Here is a 19794-nt window from a genome sequence, read left to right on the forward strand (position 1 = left end):
CCAGGTTTTGTTTTTTTGTTTGTTTTTTGTTTGAGACGGAGTCTCGCTCTGTCGCCCAGGCTGGAGTGCGGTGGCGCCATCTTGGCTCACTGCAAGCTCCGCCTCCCGGGTTCCCGCCATTCTCCTGCCTCAGCCTCCCGAGTAGCTGGGACCACAGGCGCCGCCACCACACCTGGCTAATTTTTTGTGTTTTTAGTAGAGACGGGGTTTCACCGTGTTACCCAGGATGGTCTCCATCTCCTGACCTCGTGATCCACCCGCCTCGGCCTCCCAAAGTGCTGGGATTACAGGCGTGAGCCACCGCGCCCGGCCCCTCCCCAGCTTTTATATTGAACTCTATTGTAAAAAATAAAGGTTCCTCTTCAAAGATTTTCCTCCCCATTTAATTAGGAATAAATAGTAACTTCTCTTAGAAGCAAAATTTATTCAAAGACCTGTGCTAACATTCTTAAATATCTGCTAGGTGTGGTAAAGAAATCAACGTACTTTATGTTCTTAGCGCCCACAATTTGGCCTGAATATTTGCCCTGGCAGGCTTATACTGGTTGAAGCAAGCATTAGGTCATAGCCTGTTCCTTTTCCTTATTTAAAGGTGTTTTTACCTTTCTCAGCATTCCACAAGTTACTTCCTCTCTCCTTTGTTCTCTTCTACCTTTGCCTCTTTAAAAAGTTCTAAGTCACTCGTCAATCGAGACAAAACCAAATGTGAGGCCCCGTTCCAGCCAACGGAAACTGGACACAGCAGTATGGTGGGCACTGCAGGTTGGAAATGACCCTGTCTCCTTTGCTTAGTGTACTCTCTGGGCAAAACTGCTGGCGAGTATACCCTTTCTGCAGAAAGTATAAAAACGGCCTTGCTGAGTAAATTAAATTTATGTTCAAGTGCTATTCTTTACGGCACCAAGAAACAAGCATTTCAAACGTCTATGATAGGTAATACATGAATATGCTTACATGTATATGATAATGTACATATAATAATGTACAATATATAAAATAATATGCATACATACTTCTGAGCTTATAGTTCTTAAAATATGCCAAAGTAAAATAAAAGCTCATTGTTCATCTGGATCCATTATTTTTATTTATTTTTGACATGCTTCTTAAATATGGGCAATTTGGATGTATGCATTTTAATTAGTAAGACTAGCTAATGTATAAAATTACTTTTAAAAGTAAAATAAAACAATAAAAAATAATTTGCAAGTATTAAAATTATCATAATTGCGTAAAGTTCAAATGAAGAAATTCAGCATTTTAAATTTGAACCCTTTTAGAACAATATGTTCTGGTCTCAGACGTTACACGTTTCATTTTTTAAGAGGGAAAAAGAAAAAATGAGAAAAACAAGCTAACAAATGCCACGGAATTATAAATTAATAATGGTTGTTATGTTCTGTGGTTTTTGAACCTCTAACTATTCCACCCAAATAGAACATGGCACTTCTCACTCTAATGTGGTCTGATATAAGCCATGGATTCAGGTACCCTCAGCGGCCAGACACATCCTCAATCAATTATGGAGAGATCAACAACCATTTTGCCTTTCAAATGAGCTTGAGAAAAATGGGGCTGTTTTCCCACAATGGAGGAAGTAGATGAGAACTGCTCATTCTCTGAAAAGGAATCATGTTAATGAAATGACAAAGAGAGCTTTGTTCATTTAAATACCATAAAGTCCATCCGAATTGGTAATAGAGTACATAATTGTCTCTTTTATATCTCAGTCAAATCTTTGCTAAGGGGCTGATCTCTTCAGCCCCTTTAATGAGAAAGAAAACTGGAAAGAACTCAGTTTCATGATATTTAAAATCCTTCCCCAGGGCACATGGGCTCTATAACAACCACAAAAATCCATTACTGCATAAATATAATCTTTTGAATTTTAAAGCAAACAAATAGAAATAACATGTATCAGAAAAAGTATTGTGCTACTAAAAAGAAAGTGATGCTTATATTTTATTTATTTATGTTTTCCAATTAGTTTGCAATGACTATGAATATTACTTGGTTAATTACTTTTTAATGACTGTGTTATTAATTCATAAAACTCTAAATAATGTTTGACTACATCTATGTCAATATATATGTGAAGATGGAGTGAAAATAAAGCATATCCATACTTCTGTGTATTGAAATTTTTCTTTATATTTTTCTATATTGTGTACATTTTGCATAATAAACATAAATAGCTCTGATTTAATGTAATTTTAAATTCTATAATATCAATAATATTATTCATTATGATATATACTAGAAAGAATAAAAATAAATCTTTTTTATTGAAATATTCCTAAGTGCTTGCTGTTTTATTACATCAAATGTGGTTATTAGACTGGCAAAAGAAGGTTTATCCAGGTTATTTTTTTTTAATTATCTGACCACAGGATAAATGTGGCTCATGGAAATTAATTGGGAACACCTGTTCCAAGGTAGCTTTCTGACAGAGGAACATCAATCTTCCCATTGCATGTAATTCTTCTTCTGAAGAGACAGAAAAAGTCTGTTTTTGGAAAAGTCAAGGTATTTGGCCACGGAACCAGACCTTTCTTTCCAACAGCCTCTGTTAGTGTTTCCAGCTTCATGTGACAAAGAGATGGGTCGATCAAAGTATTTTTAATGTGAGTCAATTGGGCGGCATTGTTGAAGAAATCCATTCAGAAACTGCAGGTGTATCTCTCCACATTTGAAGTGGGCCTGTGGGATTCAGATGTGATCATGGAAAAGTGGATAAATGACAGCTCTGGCATCAGTTTCAAGGAAGTGCTCAGCTGAATATAGAAATCAAATGGAAGAAAACAAATAACACTTTGTGGATCCTCTCCCCTCGAAACTTGAATTGTTCCTTGCTCCTCTGTGCTTCCCAAAAGAAGACAAAAGGTCAACTGGTAACCTTTCACTGCTCTTAGAGCTGGGTGACTTTCTTCTCAATTTATACAAACAAGGTATATACGCACAGCTCTAAATGACTTGGTTAACAGTCCAAAAATACTTGGTTATTTCACTGATGCTGAATGATTCCCTGCCACCTTCACCAATGAACAGTTAAAAAAAAAAGCAAGCTTAGTTCTTGTATTCATTTGAAATCATAGTAACTGATGAGTTTGGTAACTTACAGTTCTAGAATTGTTTCCTGTGACACAGTGGAACTAGAATATCTCAAAAGTATTCCTACTGCTCCATTCTATAAAGTACAATAGTTTCACCTCATCTGCAGTTTGGCTTACCCACCATCCAAAAAAATTCAATGGAAAATTCTAGAAATAAACAATTCATAAATTTTTAGTCATGTACCGTTCTGAGTGGCCTGGGGAAATCTCCTGCGCTCCTGCTCCACCTCGCCTTGGATACAAATCCTTCTTTTGTCCAGCATATCCACACTTTCTACCCACCCATCTGTTAGTAACTTCATAGCCGGCTCAATTACCAGATGGACTGCTGTGGTATTGCAGTGCTTATGTTCAAGTAACCCTTCTTTTACTTCATCATGGCCTCAAAGCACGAGAGTAGTGATGCTGACAATTTGGATATACCAAAGAGAAGCTGTAAAATGCTTCCTTTCAGTGAAAAAGTGAAAGTTCTACATTTAATAAGGTGAGAAAAAGTGGTATGCTGAAGTTGCTAAAATCTATGGTAAGAATGAATCTTCTACCTGTGAAATTGTGAAGAAGGAAAAAAAATTCAGCCAGTATACATAGGGTTCTCTACTATTGGAGATTTAAGGCATCCACTGGGGGTCTTGGAACATATCACCTCTGGATAAGGGGGGACTACTGTATGCTCTTGGCTACTATGGTGGAATTTGCAAGTTCTCCTAGATTAAGGCATGTGTTGCAGGATTAGGTCATAGAGACAGGTGGGCTCAAATACTGACTATTCCACTTAGTAGTTAAGTGACTGGGCTATTTAAAGTTTCCTCATCTGTTAATGAATATAACAATTCTCACCTCAGAGGGTCATTGTGAAAATCAAATACTATATTGTTGATAAATCTCAGCATAAAATCAGTTTTTATCAATAACTGTTTTATGATTGTTATAAGTTTTATCATATGAATTCTTAAATTTGTTGAATATCAGTTTTCTTGCCTGTAAAGTGGGAAAAATAACGATTTCCTCTTAGGTATGACAATTAAATTGAATGAGCTAACTCTGTAGATACTGGGTACTTAAATGATAGTTGCTTGGTATAACTATTCTTTATTATCACTATTATTATTACTTGAGAACTTTCCAACTTCAGTGTTTCCCAAGGTGTGTTCTATGTCCTACATTTGTGTGGAAGGAATACAACAATGAATTTAAATAAACGGCGCTATACTTACATATGTATTTTATTAATAATAACCAGCAAAAATACTTGCTTTATACAACTTTCTTTTATACAATATTTATAAATTAAAATTGATAATTGGGGCAAAAAATAGACAAAACAATGATACCAGTGGTATGGGGGAATGGCAAAATGCACGTGCTTATTCATTCATTCACCTAGTCCGCTAAGTGCTAGGCACTGGACCAGTGCCGTGTAACAGAACTTGCCTGCCTGGCAGACATACTTACTACCCCCAAACTGCAAACTAGCATTGAACATAATGGCATGCAATTGCCTTAATCTTCAAGTTGAGCTCTCTATTTTATGGCCTCAACAGCACACATCTTGGTAACAAGGCTGAATATGCCAATAAGCAGATTCCCAACATCAAATTCTAATAAAGATCAAAATGAGAGAACATAGCAACTATCCTCACTTTTCTACATCTTAGTGTGATGGGGAAAAGCAGACTATTTCAACGCAAAGAAATCAAACCAATCAATGTGCCTGAATTGCAGTTCTGATCTCCATATGAGGGAAGGTTTAGGAGATTATGGCATTTGACCAAGGGGCCCTTATAACTTTTGTTACCACTGAACTTTGATTATTATCTAAAAGAAAAGTAAGAGTTAAGAGAAAAAGAAATGTTATTCTGATTTAGATGAAATGAATGAATTTTATTAATGGAAAACAATAGCTGTGGTAGTAATAATGGCTTTTTCCTACATGTGAGGTAAACTATAGCATATTTTTCATTAAGGAAATGAATTACAATTTCCTTCTATTACAAGAGTAAACAGGGAGGACATGGTTTTGCACACTGTGAATAAACAAATACATAAGAAATAAAGCAAAGTCTTAATGCCTGTCTCTCGCAAGCCCCTTTGTCTGAAACAGCACAGCACAGCTTGTCTCATGCATGGTGACAAAGAAGCAGAGGGAAAGTCTTACCAAAAATGCAGACTTCAGTTACAATGTCATTTGATCTTGTCCTTTGAGATGTGCTTTTTTGAAAATGCCTCTGCCGTTCAGCACTGCATCAGCAAAACAAAGTCCACGAACACGAAAACCGAATCTATAACCATGCAGCTGTATGTGTAGCTGTGAAAAATTTCTAAATGTGTTCAAAAAACATTTTGATGTAAATTAACCTAAACTCCCTGTATGGATATTGTCAATTATTCATGACACAAATCATGCAACAGAGCTGTCAGTAGATACTTGATAGAATATACAGAATGAAATACATATATATATAAATACAGATATCATGCATATATGTTAACATATTCATGCATATAAATATCCAATCACATAAACATATATTCACATATATACATATATAACACATTCATGTAATAAATAAATATATGTCCATGAATACACATATTTACACATACGTAAATGAGGCAAGCTGGTAGAATCAAAGAGCACTGAACCGACCATGCTTGGAAACCTGGATTCTAGCCGTTTTGTGTGAGTCACTTACTCCTGTTTCAGGATCTCTATTGCCTCAGTGTTTGGACCAATGTCCCATTTCAGTATAAAATTCTTTCATTCTGTGTCCCCTTATCCCCTGTCTTACCAGATGTGGTACAGATGTCTTATTTAGGATGAGCCAAGGTCATCAAGCTTGGGAACTTGTAAGCGTCAATTGGAGGGGTGAGAAAGGCATTCTCCCTAGCTCACTTGGCTTCTATTCACATATCAGACTTTCTCTGGGCTGTGTCTGCAGACTTTTGTTTATATCTCTTTGGATGTTTTTTCCTAAATGCTAGAAAACTGATCCTGGTTCTTTCTGTGAATGAGTTTTCACTGAGGGCTCACCCAGCAGTGAGCTACCAGCTCTCTTCATTTGAGAAGAGTGAATAGCTAATTATTTTATGACATACAATAGAGTCGAAATTAAGTTACTATGTTTTTGTGCTATTTTTTAATTTTCACTATACTCTAAATGTTAACAGACGAAAGCCTAATTGGAATTTTCCAAAGGAAGTCTCATTTTTCATAGCTCAGTCTAGGAGCAAACGCCTCTATTTATGTGTTAATTTTTATTTGATGCTTTTTTGTCATTGTGTTTATTACTTCTTTGGATATTAGTTAACATTTATTGAAGCCTTACTGTAAGGGAGCTGTCTATTTAATTCTCTTATTTAATTTTCATAACTATCTATAATAATTATCCCAATTTTAGAGATGAGAAAACTTAGGCACAGAGGTATTAATTAAATTGACTAAGGTCACACAGCTAGGGTGCCAGAGCTGAAATCTGAATTTGAGCAGTCTGTCTCTAGAGTCTGTACTGTTAACCAAGATACTCTACTGCCACCATTGTAACATTTGCCAATATGACTATTATAGGTACCAAAAAATCCTATCTCAAACCCATATAGTGTATCCAAATATGCAGTCATCTTGTAATGTATATCTACCCTCTACACATTGAGACTTCTTGACAAATGTAGTAACAAGTGGTGTGACCTTGCAGAAATTGTTAAATTATTTTTGCTCCTTTTTCTTCAACTCTACAATGGTTATAATAATAGTTGTTTACCTTGTTGGGGCTCAGAAACCAATACCTCAAAATATGCTGCTCTGGCATGCCAAAGTAAAGAAGCACCTTTAAGGTCTCCCTCTGACCTTCCTCTGCCTTCCTGTTTCTCTGATCCTTTTTATTTTTCAAAAGGGACTTTCTCTGAAATTTCCGTATTTGTCTGAGAAAACTTCTTGTAAATTAAAGGAAATTATCTTAAAACCCTCTTCTTAGGAATCTCATTAAATAACCAGGAAGGATTAACACTGGAGAAGAGGAGAGACTGGAAATTGTTACCACATGCAGACAGACTTTTCATCTATTCTTTTAAGGGCAGTTGTGAGAAATTACTTGGGGAACTGTACTTGTGTAATAAGACAACCATTGTTCACAATGCAGTTCTGCCCCACACCCTTCTCTAACTTGTCCACCAGCTATTGTTTGTTTTTTGGTCGCATTCAGCATCCAAAGAGAATCTTTGATAAATCATTATCTTGTCCTTGGGTCTATTCCTTCACTTTCCTCTCTCCAATGAAGAGGATATTTAAGCATCAATCATCTGGCCCTTTTTTGAGTTTTTAATATTTTTTGTATGACTCCTATGCACATAATAAATTTGTTACGCTTGTCTCTTATCAAGCTCTCTTTTGTTACAGGGGAGTTTTGGCCATGACCCTTTATGAGGAGAAAAGGGATCACCCCCTTTTTGCGTCTACAACGTTATAGAGATGTTGTAAGGGTTATATGAGACAGTTTACATAAAATATTTAGTACCTTGCCTAGCACATAGTTAGTGCTCAACTAAGGCGAGTTATTATTACTATTAGCAGTAGTGTCATAGAGGAGACAATTTAGAATTTGTTGTTAGAGAGAACTGAATTTGTATCTTGGATTTTCCATCTATGTATTTCAGTTACCTCTTCAGCCTTGCTGGTATATTGCTACTTGTTTTGTAGTGTTATTTTATATGCTTGTGTGTATATGTATACATACACACGCATGTGTGTGTGTGTGTCTGTGTAATATATACAGGGAGAAGAGAGAGAGAAACATATTAATATTGAATAACTGCTGGGAATTTCTTGTCTCACACTTAAAATGATAATCCAGTTTACATGCACATAATACATGGATGCAGATTTGTTGATCAGATTAATATTATAAGAAGCTAAAATAGGAAACAACCTAAATACTGAAAAATAAAAAATTATTTAAATTGGTGTTAATATACCTGTGTAACAAAAAGTTACACAACCATTAAAATTATGTTTAGGAGGAATATGTAATCTGAAAAATCTTAGATTTTTAAGTAAAGAAAAGAAAACAGGCTACAGGGTAGGTTGTGTATCATAACCCCAAAGTAGAAGAAAAGTGTACAAATAGATGTGGATGAATATATACAATAGGAAACATTCAGAATGAAATGTTAACAGTGGTTATTTCTGCAAGTTGCCATTACCAGCAGTCTTTATTTTCTATGTTCACTTATGTGTTTGTGTGATTTGTATATCACATTAACATAGTTTATGTTTGAAACACTACTACTAATAATAATGATAACTAATAGGTGTTATTTTATAAAGTAAAACAAAAACTCAGTGGTTTGGAGAAAAAGAAATTACCTAATTACCTCCCTCTTCAATCCAGTCCTTGAGTCCTACTCCAGTCAGACAAACCCACACACAAACACATAGCCTGTCATCCATCACCTCCATCTGCTTCTCCTTTTCTGTCTGCTCAGCCACATGCTTCTACTGAAGACTGTGTCTATGCCAATTTTCCAAAGCTTCTTCCGTCTCGGGCCATTGCTGATACTTGACCTTTTACTTTCCAATCTGTTCTGTCCATCACCAGTGTTTAATATTTCTATCATGTGCATTTAAATGATTATTAGCATTCTCTTTCAGGAAAGAACCCCATCTTCTCTCATTTGTCTTACTCGAAGGTGACGCACAGAAAACTTGATACCAAGTTGTTGCTTCATGAACACTCAGGATTGGCCAGCTTCATTTCATGATCTGTCTAGGTTCCTTGCTCTAAATCTTTCACCGGATCAGAAACATGAAACAAAGTGGTGCTTTAAGCTGCACAGTCTCCCCCTTATTGCTTGAATTTAACGCTGCCGTCACACAACAATGAATCTTTCACCTGGAGGTGTGGTGGTGAGTGAGTTCTCACTCTTAGTTCCCGTAAGAGCCTGTTGTTAAAAAGATCCCGTCACCTCTCCATGATCTCTCTTGCTTCCTCTCTCAGCGTGTGATCTCTGCACATGCCAGCTTCCCTTCAGCTTCCACTCTGAGTGGAAGAAGCCTGAGCCTTTCACGCGATGCCCAGTCTTCCAGCCAGCAGAATTGTGAGCCAAATAATTTTTTATTTATAAATCATTCAGTCTCAGGTATTCCTTTATAGCAACACAAAATAAATTTAGACAATTCCTCTCTGATTTTTAACTTCTTCATCTATAAAATGGAGATAATAACACATTCTTTAAGGTACCTTTTTAAAGCCTAAATGAAATAATACTTAAAATGCTTAGCAGAATGTCTGACATAAAACAGGATATTATTGATTATTAATTGTTATAGTAGGCAGTGAGGTGGCCCCCACAAAAAGATATGTCCATATTCTAATCCCCAGCTTTTGTAACCATTATCTTACACGGCAAAAGAATAACTATTTGTCTTATAGGGCAAAAGATGTTATTAATCTAAGGACCTTGAGAGGAGGAGCTATCCTGGATTATCCTAGTGCAAGGTAAACGTGATCACATCCATCCTTATCACAGAGAGGTGGAAGAAATTTAGACACAGGCACACAAAGAAGAAGAAGATAGACAGAAGAAGAGTGGGTGATGTGAGACATAGACAGAGATTGAAGTGATGGGCCCTCAAGCTAAGGAATTGCTACAGCCACCAGAAGCTGGAAGAGGCAAAGAACAAATTATCTCCATGAGGTTTCAGAGGGAGCACAGCCCTTCTGACACTGATTTCAACTCAGTGAAACTGATTTCAGATTTCTGACCTCTAGAATTTGGGGAATATAAATTTATGTTCTTTTAAGCCACCAGACATGTGGTACTTTGTTACGGTGGTAATAGAAAACTGATACAGATTTTATTTTGTTTTGCTTTGTTTTGAGACAGGGTCTCATTCTGCCACCCAGACTGGAGTGCAATGGCAAGATCATGTCTCACTGCAGCCTCGACCGCCTGGGCTCAAGCAATCCTTCTACCTCAGCCTCTCAAGTAGTTGGGATAGTACCTGACAGTAGCCACCAGGTCTGGCTAATTTTTTATTTTTTTGTAGAGACAGAGTTTTGCCATGTTACCCAGGCTGGTCTCGAACTCCTGGACTCAAGTGATCCTCCCACCTCAGCTTCCCAAAGTGCTGAGACTGGAGGCATGAGCCACCAGGCCAGGTTCAGGTTTTTTATATTTGTTGTAATAAATTTCTAAAAACGTAGAAGTGGCTTTGCAATTGCATAGTGATAGAAGCTGGAAGAATATGAGGAAGCATGATAACAAAGGACTACACTTCTTTGAACAGACTATTTGTAGAAATATGGACATTGAAGGAGATTCTGGTGAGAGCTCAGAACAAAGTGAGGAACAAGGTAGGGAAGTCTTCTATAGTTTTAGAGAATACATGTGTTGTCATAGAAAGAATATTGGTAGAAATATGAATGTTAGAAGCACGGCAGAAGAGGGTTCAGCACCAGGAATAAGCAGCATGTTATTGGAAACTGGAGGAAAAGGGATCCTTATTATATACTGGCAGAAAAGTTGGCTTAATTGTGTCCTACAATTTTTGTGTCAAAAGCAGGATTTATAAGCAATGAACTTGGATATTTAGCTAAGGAGATGACCAGGTCTGCTGTCAAAAAGTGCAACCTGGTTTCTTCTTGATGCTTATTGTAGAATGCAAGAGGGAATAAATGGATTGAGGAAGGAACTGTTAAGCAGAAAGAAATGATGATTTAATAATTTTGGAAATTTACAACCTATCAGGATTAAAAAGAAACCTAACTAATATTGAGACTAAGGCTCACCGTTAGAAAAAAAAAAATGCTCTTGAGAGAAAGCCAAAGATGTGGCTAGACAGCAATTTAATAATTGCAGATGTGTGACTTCTGAACTCACTCAACCGTCTCAACAGAAGCTAAGAAGAGTTGGGTTTATCCAGGAAAGGCCTACGGAGTATGCTGTTGTTTAATTATATGAGTCCCTGTGACAAACATGGGAGACCCACAAGGTTTTTGGGAATATTATATCAGCAGAAACACTGCCAGACTGGCCTGAAAGGGACATATATGGGACATAATGAAGGCAGACTGTCAGACTTCTGGGATTTTATAGGCAGAAAATGGGCTGATAGAACTAGTTGGCTACAAACATGTATTATCATTCAAAAAAAAGAGAAGAATGACTCTGAGTGCAGAGCCTTGGGTACAGACGGCAAAGCTCCAGACCCAGAGATCATAGCTTCAAGCAACAGAAAATAATTGTCAGGTCTTGAAACCTAAGGAAATTTTCCTTGCTGGATTTTGAACTTGCTTGGCATCAGTGACCACTTTGTTTCTTCCATTGTCTCCCTTAAAATGGCAATGTTTATAACTATTAACTACACTTGTCCATCATTGTATTTTGGAGGCAGATAACTTTTTTTTTCGAGGTTCTCATGTCCACAGATGGACAGGGATTTTGGTGTCCTATCTATTGGCCCTGTCAAGTTAATATATAAAACTAACAATCACACATGTATCCTTCAAAGTGAAAGGAAAAGGGAGTCAGAGATAGACACAAAACGGAGGACATACACAGAGAAGGCAATATGAAGAGAGCAGCAAAGATTGGAATGATGCAACTACAAGCCAAGGAATGCTGAGGGTTGATGGCGCCTACCAGAAGTTAAAAGATAGGCATGCAGCAGATTCTCCCTTACAGTTTTGGAGGAAGTGTGACCTTGCCAACACTTTGACTTTGGACTTCTGGCCTTCATAATTATGAGAAAATACATTTCTGTTGTTTTACTCCTCCAGGTTTGTAGTAATTTGTTACAGCAACCTAGAAAACAAATACAATTCTCTTAGCTCTTGGTAATCCCCAGAAAGTAGAATAGGCATTAGCCCAGAGTAAGCATAAAATGTTACTGATAATGTTATGTCCTGATTTATAGTTCATTTCTGAGGATATTGTGTGTGCTCAGTAAATGTTTTTTGACTTGAATAAAAGTCCCAAAATGTGCAAATAGGCGTCACGGACATCTCTAAAATAGCCTCAAGGAACATTTCTAAAATGTCCCCCTCTTCCTCACTGTCTTCTAAACACTCATTTCAAGTAAACACTGCTTCAAAAACAAGTTTAAAATGCAGCTTGATTGATGGCTCATCAGCAGCAAACAATCACATTCAAAGCCGCATATTTACACGGTCAATACACAAATTAAACATGAGATTTCCCTGAAGTCACTCTATAAACTTGTTAGATCGAAAGTCACTTATGCACTTCATTTCGGGGAAGGAGGTCACCCAGCCTGCAGAACACAGATTATTGATGGCATGAAGAAATTCTTTGTTTCACTGGGTTAGGCTTGGATCAGAATTGCGGTAAACCTCTTGGCTAGTAGCAGAATATTGACTAAAGCTCTGTCTTCCACCAGTGCAGAGGAGAAAGCCCTGTCAAAACCCACAAGAAATCTTTTTCTTGTTTCTAATCATCTCAAACACTGCTGAATACTTTATATCTCACAGGAGCAGACTTCTTTGTTCTCACAGTTACGAAATGAAGGGGAGGGTGAGAGCAATCTGTTCTCAGCCAGAAGCAAATGAGGTTTTGCAAGATAACCAGGGGCATAGAGACTTCTCCCATACCTGGTAAAACATTGTGTCTAGGGATGCCCCACCCCAGGCATGTTGCCTTCCTCTGGACCTGTGCCAAGATCCCGAACAAACCTAAATGGGAAACTCAAAACCAAGCAGAGAAAATAACTGAAATCCAGGAGGAGTTGGTTTATGAAGCCCAATTAGATAGCCTGAATATTGCATTCAAAAGGTGACTAAGTCAAGACTTGAAAAACATCAGCATAAGTCAGAAGGATGTGAGTGGTAAAACTGGCAAGGAGTAGACAAAATGCAATGGGAATAGTCAATGCATAGAGAACATATTTTTTAAAAAGAGATTAAATGGCAGTGTAAAGAAAATTTTACTCTTGGTAAAACCTCAGTATCTCTCTTTTTTAGGATTGTAGTTTTGGGTTGCTAGCTACAGGTTAAAATATATAGAAAATACTGTAGTATTATGAAGGCCATACTACCAAATTTTTAGGAAATATTCTATGCTAGGTATTACATTAAATATTTTGTTAATCTCTAACATCCCTACAAGATGAAGTCAGATAAAGATAGAAATTAAGACTGAAAGATTAAAGGACTTGTTTCACATCATACAGTTCATAATTGCTGGAGCAAAGATAAGAATTCAGGTCTACATCTTTCCATTAGATCATGCTACTCTTTAGTCAAACTCTCTAAACTACTCTTCACCAACAATTAACATTTTCTCTGTAATATCATCAGTAGGCAAATGAGACTTGTTACCAGCACTCTATTCAAATGTATGTGGGGTGAAATAATAAAGCACTTGAATTAAGGGAGATTTTATTCAATGTTTTAAGAGAGATTCTCTCAGTATCTAGTATCCCTAGTTACCCCCTTCAGCTTCCTGAGGAGGATTATTTCTCCTTGTCTCTACAGGCCTAAAGAAAGCTAAATCAGATGTATTAAAAGTGCCTTTTCAACTTATGAGAATCTGCAGTATGCTTAGTTCTTTGCTGGGACACTGTTACAAAAGGAATAAATGAATTACTAAAGTCCCTGCTCTCAGGAATTTATCATGAAGCGGGACAGAGTGGAACTTCACAAAATTATTAGGAAGTGCAACACAAAAGTCAGTTTAGGTCAGAGCCTTCCCTCATTCTGATTCCACTTTCTATTGCTTTGAACATGTTCATTTGTCCCATCTGGAGCCTAACTGTTTCTTATACTCTGATGGTCCCCTTGGGTTTACACCGGTTTCCACTTTTTCTGCTCTAGTAGTAACGTCTCCTTGTTAGGCATTAGGGCTTTTGCAGAATCCTTTACAATATGACAGAATAACATGAGTCAATTATTTATAGTTAAGGTGCATTGAAAACATATATTTCAAAATGAACATGGTGCAGAACTTGCTGGCTATAGGGAATGAAGAGAACTAAGAGGTTTGCAAAGAAGTTTTGGGTGAGGAATTGAGAAAGAAATGAGAGCTATGAGAGGATGATAGGTTAGAAGAAAAAGGGAAAAGAAGATTTCACAAAATGTTAATTTAAATTTTAAATGAACAGTTTTCCTTTTCTGAGAAATGCAAGTTAATGGATGTGCTGCAGTTTGCACTACTTCTGGCTCCTGGGCTGAGTGAATGTCACTAGGATTCTCCTCAGAAACTCTACTACATGGGTGCCAGCTTACATTCAGGTTACATGTATGTAGCACTGTCTATGTGGAAGCACCATTCTAGGCACTAAGTATACAATAGTGATCAAGGTTGGTGATATGGTTTAGCTGCTTCCCCACCCAAATCTCATATTGAATTGTAGCTCCCATAATCACCACATGTCATGAGAGGGACCTGGTGGTAGCAATTGAATCATGGGGCAGGTTTTTCCCATGCTGTTCTCATGATACTATATAAGTCTTATGAGATCTGGTGGTTTTGTAAAGGGCAGTTCCCCTGCACACACTGTCTTGCCTGCCACCACGTAAGATGTACCTCTGCTCTTCCTTCACCTTCCACCATGATGGTGAGGCCTCCCCAGCCATGTGGAACTGTGAGTCCATTAAACCTCTTTTCTTTATAAATTACCAAGTTTTGGGTATTTATTCATAGTAGTATAAAAATAGACTAACACAGCTGGCATAGTCTCCAGCCCCCAAAGAATTCAAATTCCAGTGAAAAGGCAATGACAGAAATTATCACCATAGTAGGACTATAATTTGTGAGGACGTATGATGCTTTCTAAATATGGCACCGTTTATTCCTCAGACCAATCTTGTGAGATTAGTGTTATCAATTCTGTCTGATAGTGCAAGAATTCAACTCGGAGAGTCCAGGTTCTGTTCAGCGGAGATGCATATAATGAACAGCTGAGCTGGGATTCAAAACATAGATCCGTCTGAGTCCAAAAGCCTTCATCTTGGCAGTGGAATATAGTCAATGGCTAAGAGACAAGAAACAATGGAGAGCTTAGAACTAACCCTTCGGAGATGCTGACAGTCCTGGGTTTGGAGAGGAAATGCTGGTCAGGGGATAAATAAGGCACTCAGGATGTCAGAAAGATGTGGGACAAAATAATGCAAGGTGGTATAATATTCCTGAAAGCTGAAGAATTGACATTATCAAATAATAGGGAAGAACTCAGGATGTAGTCAAGAATCCTTTATTTTTGGAAATGCTAATATTGAAAGCATAGATTTCAGGTGGATGTTGAAGTCTCCAATGGCCACCAAAACTGCAGGGCTCTAAAAAGGTGTTAGGTTTTGAGAAAAACTTAAATGTGACGCAGACCTTTTATTCAGTAAAAAAAAAAAAAAAAAGTTGTTGCAAAGGTAATCACTAAAATGGACAGGCATTTTAAAATATTAAAACAATGAGGTTTGTTGACAGGTATCTAATAGAGGAAAGAAAAAGCCAGTTGAGATGGCAATATTGAATACGGCCACCTGGCACACAACTTCAGGGGGTGCCATTCATCTTGAGCTCTGTTTCAAGGCATGTGTTATTCATAGATCACAATATGAATGGTGCCCTCTAGAGCTGTGCAACGCGCATCTGTGCAACGATGTTGCTGTGAGAGGGAGTAATGTCTCATAAAAATCAACAGGAAAGAATAGGAAAAACATAGTCTTGGTATTTAGAAATGTTACTGTGTGCCCGTGCGTACTTCATTTTATTACCTGGACCTCAATATATATAAAATTGAAAGACCAGACTGGGTGAATTGTATTAAGAGCACTAGGAACATAAATTCAAATTTGTGCTGTATTTACAAACCTCTTTTCACAATCACAATTACATTTAATATAATAAAATGAATGATGGCATGTTATTATATTCATCTTATTATTCTCATTTTTATTCTTTTTATTTTTTATTTTTTTTGAAAAATAGAGACAGGGTTTTGCTATGTTGCCCAGGCTGGTTTCAAACTCCTGGCTTCAAGCAGTCCTCTCACCTGGGCCTCCCACAGTGTTAGGATTACAGGTGTAAAGCCACAATACCCAGCCCATGTTATTATTTTCATAATAAATAAGCTTTTAGTTTTTAACCTGAAGTTCAGTAAGTTCAGCCAACTTGTCTGTGATCAGACAACTAGTGACTACTGGTGGCCAAAATAAAAATTCCTAATGGCAAACCCTATGTAGAAGGGGATGACGTCTAGGAAAGAGATGGAGGATTGGTGATGCATTCACATTCTTCTTATGATCTATTTGCAGGTGTCTTCTAAGAACATTTGTTTCCCAAACCAGAGAAACCCTTATTCACCCATTAACCATTGGGATTTTTGTTCAAAGGCCCATGAATTATTGCTACTTTAAATTTGCAAGCAAATTTATAATTGGATCCTGATGTCCCAGCACCCATAAATATTTTATAATAATTGTACAAACAACACTTACATTAAGGTTAGTGTAAAAGCCTTAGTAAAACTGTCAAAGCAATTTAAACAGAAAAATATGATTAAGGTGTACTTTTTACTTTTTTTCCCAATAAATATAACTTGTTTTATGATATTCCAGGACATGAACGATTAAAATAGGGAGACCCCCATCTCTACCAAAAAATGAAGAAGAAGAAGAAGAAGAAGAAGGAGGAGGAGGAGGAAGAGGAGGAGGAGGAACAGGAGGAGGAGGAAGGGAGGAAGAAAAGGAAAAATATTAGCCCGCTGTGGTGGCACACACCTATAGTCCCAGCTATTTGGGACGCTGAGGCCAGAAGACCCCTTGAGGCCAGGAGTTTGAGGCTGCAGTGAGCCATGATTATGCTACTGTGCTCCAGCTTGTGAGACAGAGTGATATCTTATGTCAAAAATAAATAAATAAGTATTGGTGAAAATACAATAGGATAAAATTGCAAGCCATAGGAAATGGAACTCTAGCACATACAGAGGTAAGCAATCTTATTGAGTTGAAAAAGCAGCAGTACTTAGCGCCACCATACCTAACTATGAATTGCTGCCAGGTCCCTTTAACGTCTGTGGGTTTTGGAACCAGTGATTTAACCTCTGTGTGGCTCCGTGTCCTCAGACCTGAATTGGAGGTCATACCTATCTCACTAAACTGTGTGACAATTTAGTACAGTAAGTATGTGAAGTGCCTGATAGACCATGACAAATGGTGGTATCTGAATTGAGAGTAGTCATGTTCATTCATACTAAAAGTTTTACAGGACATTTTTAAACTGTGTATTCATCTATTATGTTTCAAGTGATGTTTAATTTAAAACTTTTCAGTTTGACGTTATTGCAATAGAGACATGTTTCCCATATGACCACATATATTCCTCCCTAAGTGTTATATGTTGCAGACTATTCTTGTAAAAATATGAGACAGCTAATTTAAATTCATCCCATTGATTATGTATATGGAGACAAAGTTTATTAAAATTGGCTGGTTGACTTGATTATATCAATTTGTATTTAGGGATCTATGGTCGATAAATTAGATCTGCGATTTCTTCCTTTCCTGAGTTTCACAGGCTTTGATCAATAATTTAGAAGCAGCTTTCTTTTAAAAGACATACGCTCAACATAAGCTTAACTGAACGACATGGATGTTAATAAAACTTTTCTGGCTTTCCAAGCCGTGATTTTATTTAAAACTGAATGGACATAAATCCCCTCTCATTTGCCAAATATAATTTAATCATGCGATATGTTATGGTTATTAAACGTTATATATTAGAGTGGGGATGATCTGGGCGTGAATCCTAGCCTTACTATTTACTGGTGTGTGTCCTGACACAAGTTTCTCAGCTTCTCCAAGCTTCTGTCTGTTCATTGGTTTAATGGGCATAACAATACTTAACTCAGAACTTTGTCTGAATAATTAAATAAAGTATATATATATGTAAAGTTATATATATATATGTATTTGAGACAGGGTCTCACTCTGTCACCCATGGAGTGCAGTGGTGCAATCACAGCTCACTGCAGCCTCCACCTCCCCAGGCTCAAGTGATTCTCCCACCTCAGCCTCCTGAGTAGCTGGGACTAGAGGTGTGTGCCACCATGCCCAACTAATTTTTTTTTTTTTTTTTTGTAGAGATGGGGTTTTGCCATGTTGGCCAGGCTGGTCTCGAACTTCTGGGCTCATGGAATCTGCCCACCTAGGCCTCCCAGAATGCTGGGATTACAGGCATGAGTCACTGTGCTCGGCCAAACTAACATTTTATTTTTTTAAAAAAATCATATTATCTATCATGTAGTAAAGCCTCAATAATTGTTACTTTCATTATGGATATTATTATTTGTATTGTTTCATGAGTTTGAAATATTTACCAAATGTCTTTAGAAAACTTCTGAAAATAAAAGCCTTCCAGGAAATTATTTTTATTTTCTAGTTAATAAAATTTTATGTTTGAGGATTTTTAAGGTAAATAAAATAAAAACAGTTATTAGTTTCTTTTTTTTTTCTGGCTTAGAACTCTTCAAAAAACAACAACAGAAATGGGACCATAGATTCATTAAAAAAAATAATTGTAACATTCTTTCAAATGTTTTATTGAAGTAAAATAATTACAGAAAATTGTTATAAAGACATTGGTAAAGCCACGAGGCAGATAAAAAGGAGTTTGAATACTTTGCAAACTCCTGATCCCCCAATTTATAGAAGAGAAAAGATAAGGTTACTAAGAGCAGAATACAGAGGCATATAATGTTGTTGATGTTGACATGAATCATGTTGGCAGCTTTTGGAGTTCAAAATGCTTCTTGTTTTCTTGGCAGAGATGGTAATCTTGTGAAGCAACAGTGTATTGAAATTATGAAATAAGAGTTTTTCATGCAAATGTGAGGAATTTGCTGAGGACAAGTAAGAAGAAGGCCAATTCCTATTGTGCAAATCCTCTGGTCACTGGCTTCAACTAATAAGGACAAGCAAAAGCACAGGAAGTCATTTCCCTCCTACGAAGATCATTGCAATGAGTGGGAACTGGTGCTTTCTGTGGCTCACGCCCAGTGGGTCTGAGGGGAAATAGAATCAATAAAACGTTAAACATAGTAAGTGCTAAATGAACACTTCATGAATTGAAAGCTGACTAGAAAGCCAGCTATGAAGACATATTCTAGAACCACTGGCTGGGGAGGAAAAAAAGCAGATCACCAAATAAAGCACAAGCTGCAGTAATCTCTTTAGTTAATATCTGACTTATTTTTTTTAAGTATAATGCAGTACATTTCCACAGTGCAGAATTAGAAAATGCAGAAACGAAAAAAAAAGATTTAAATGATAGTAGTCTATGATTTATCACCTGACGCAGCCACAGTCTAGCTTTGTGATTGCAAGTGACTTAATTAAGTCTTACTAAGTCTCACTTCACTCAAAGCATGCAATCATAATCCCTTCTTAACGTTTTGATGGGGATGAATGAGATAATAGGTAGCTTAGCACAAAATCTGGCACATAATAATTGAGTAGCAAAATGGGTAGATTTAATATTAAAATACTATATTTTACAAATGTATGTCTAGTCTTTGTTTCATTGTATGGATAACAGATTTCAGAGTTCATTTCCCAGATATATACTTTTATAACCTGCTCCCTCTATTTTTATCATAAGTACTCTCAAACATCAACACAATCTCTTTATAAATATCACATTGAATGGCTACATAATAGGCTATCATAAGACTTCA

General features: G+C 36.9%; 1 long non-coding RNA gene across 1 annotated transcript; it reads left to right on the forward strand.

Annotated features, from left to right (window-relative positions):
* The first annotated feature begins 3176 nt into the window (after nt 1-3176).
* On the forward strand, nt 3177-19289 carry LOC107970456 (uncharacterized). The gene is made up of 3 exons (XR_008546925.1): nt 3177-3597; nt 16679-17048; nt 18886-19289. It is a non-coding gene; the product is annotated as an uncharacterized LOC107970456 (long non-coding RNA).
* Nucleotides 19290-19794: the final 505 nt, after the last annotated feature.

Source organism: Pan troglodytes, chromosome 2 (genome assembly GCF_028858775.2).
Source record: "Pan troglodytes isolate AG18354 chromosome 2, NHGRI_mPanTro3-v2.0_pri, whole genome shotgun sequence".
Taxonomy (NCBI): Eukaryota; Metazoa; Chordata; class Mammalia; order Primates; family Hominidae; genus Pan; species Pan troglodytes.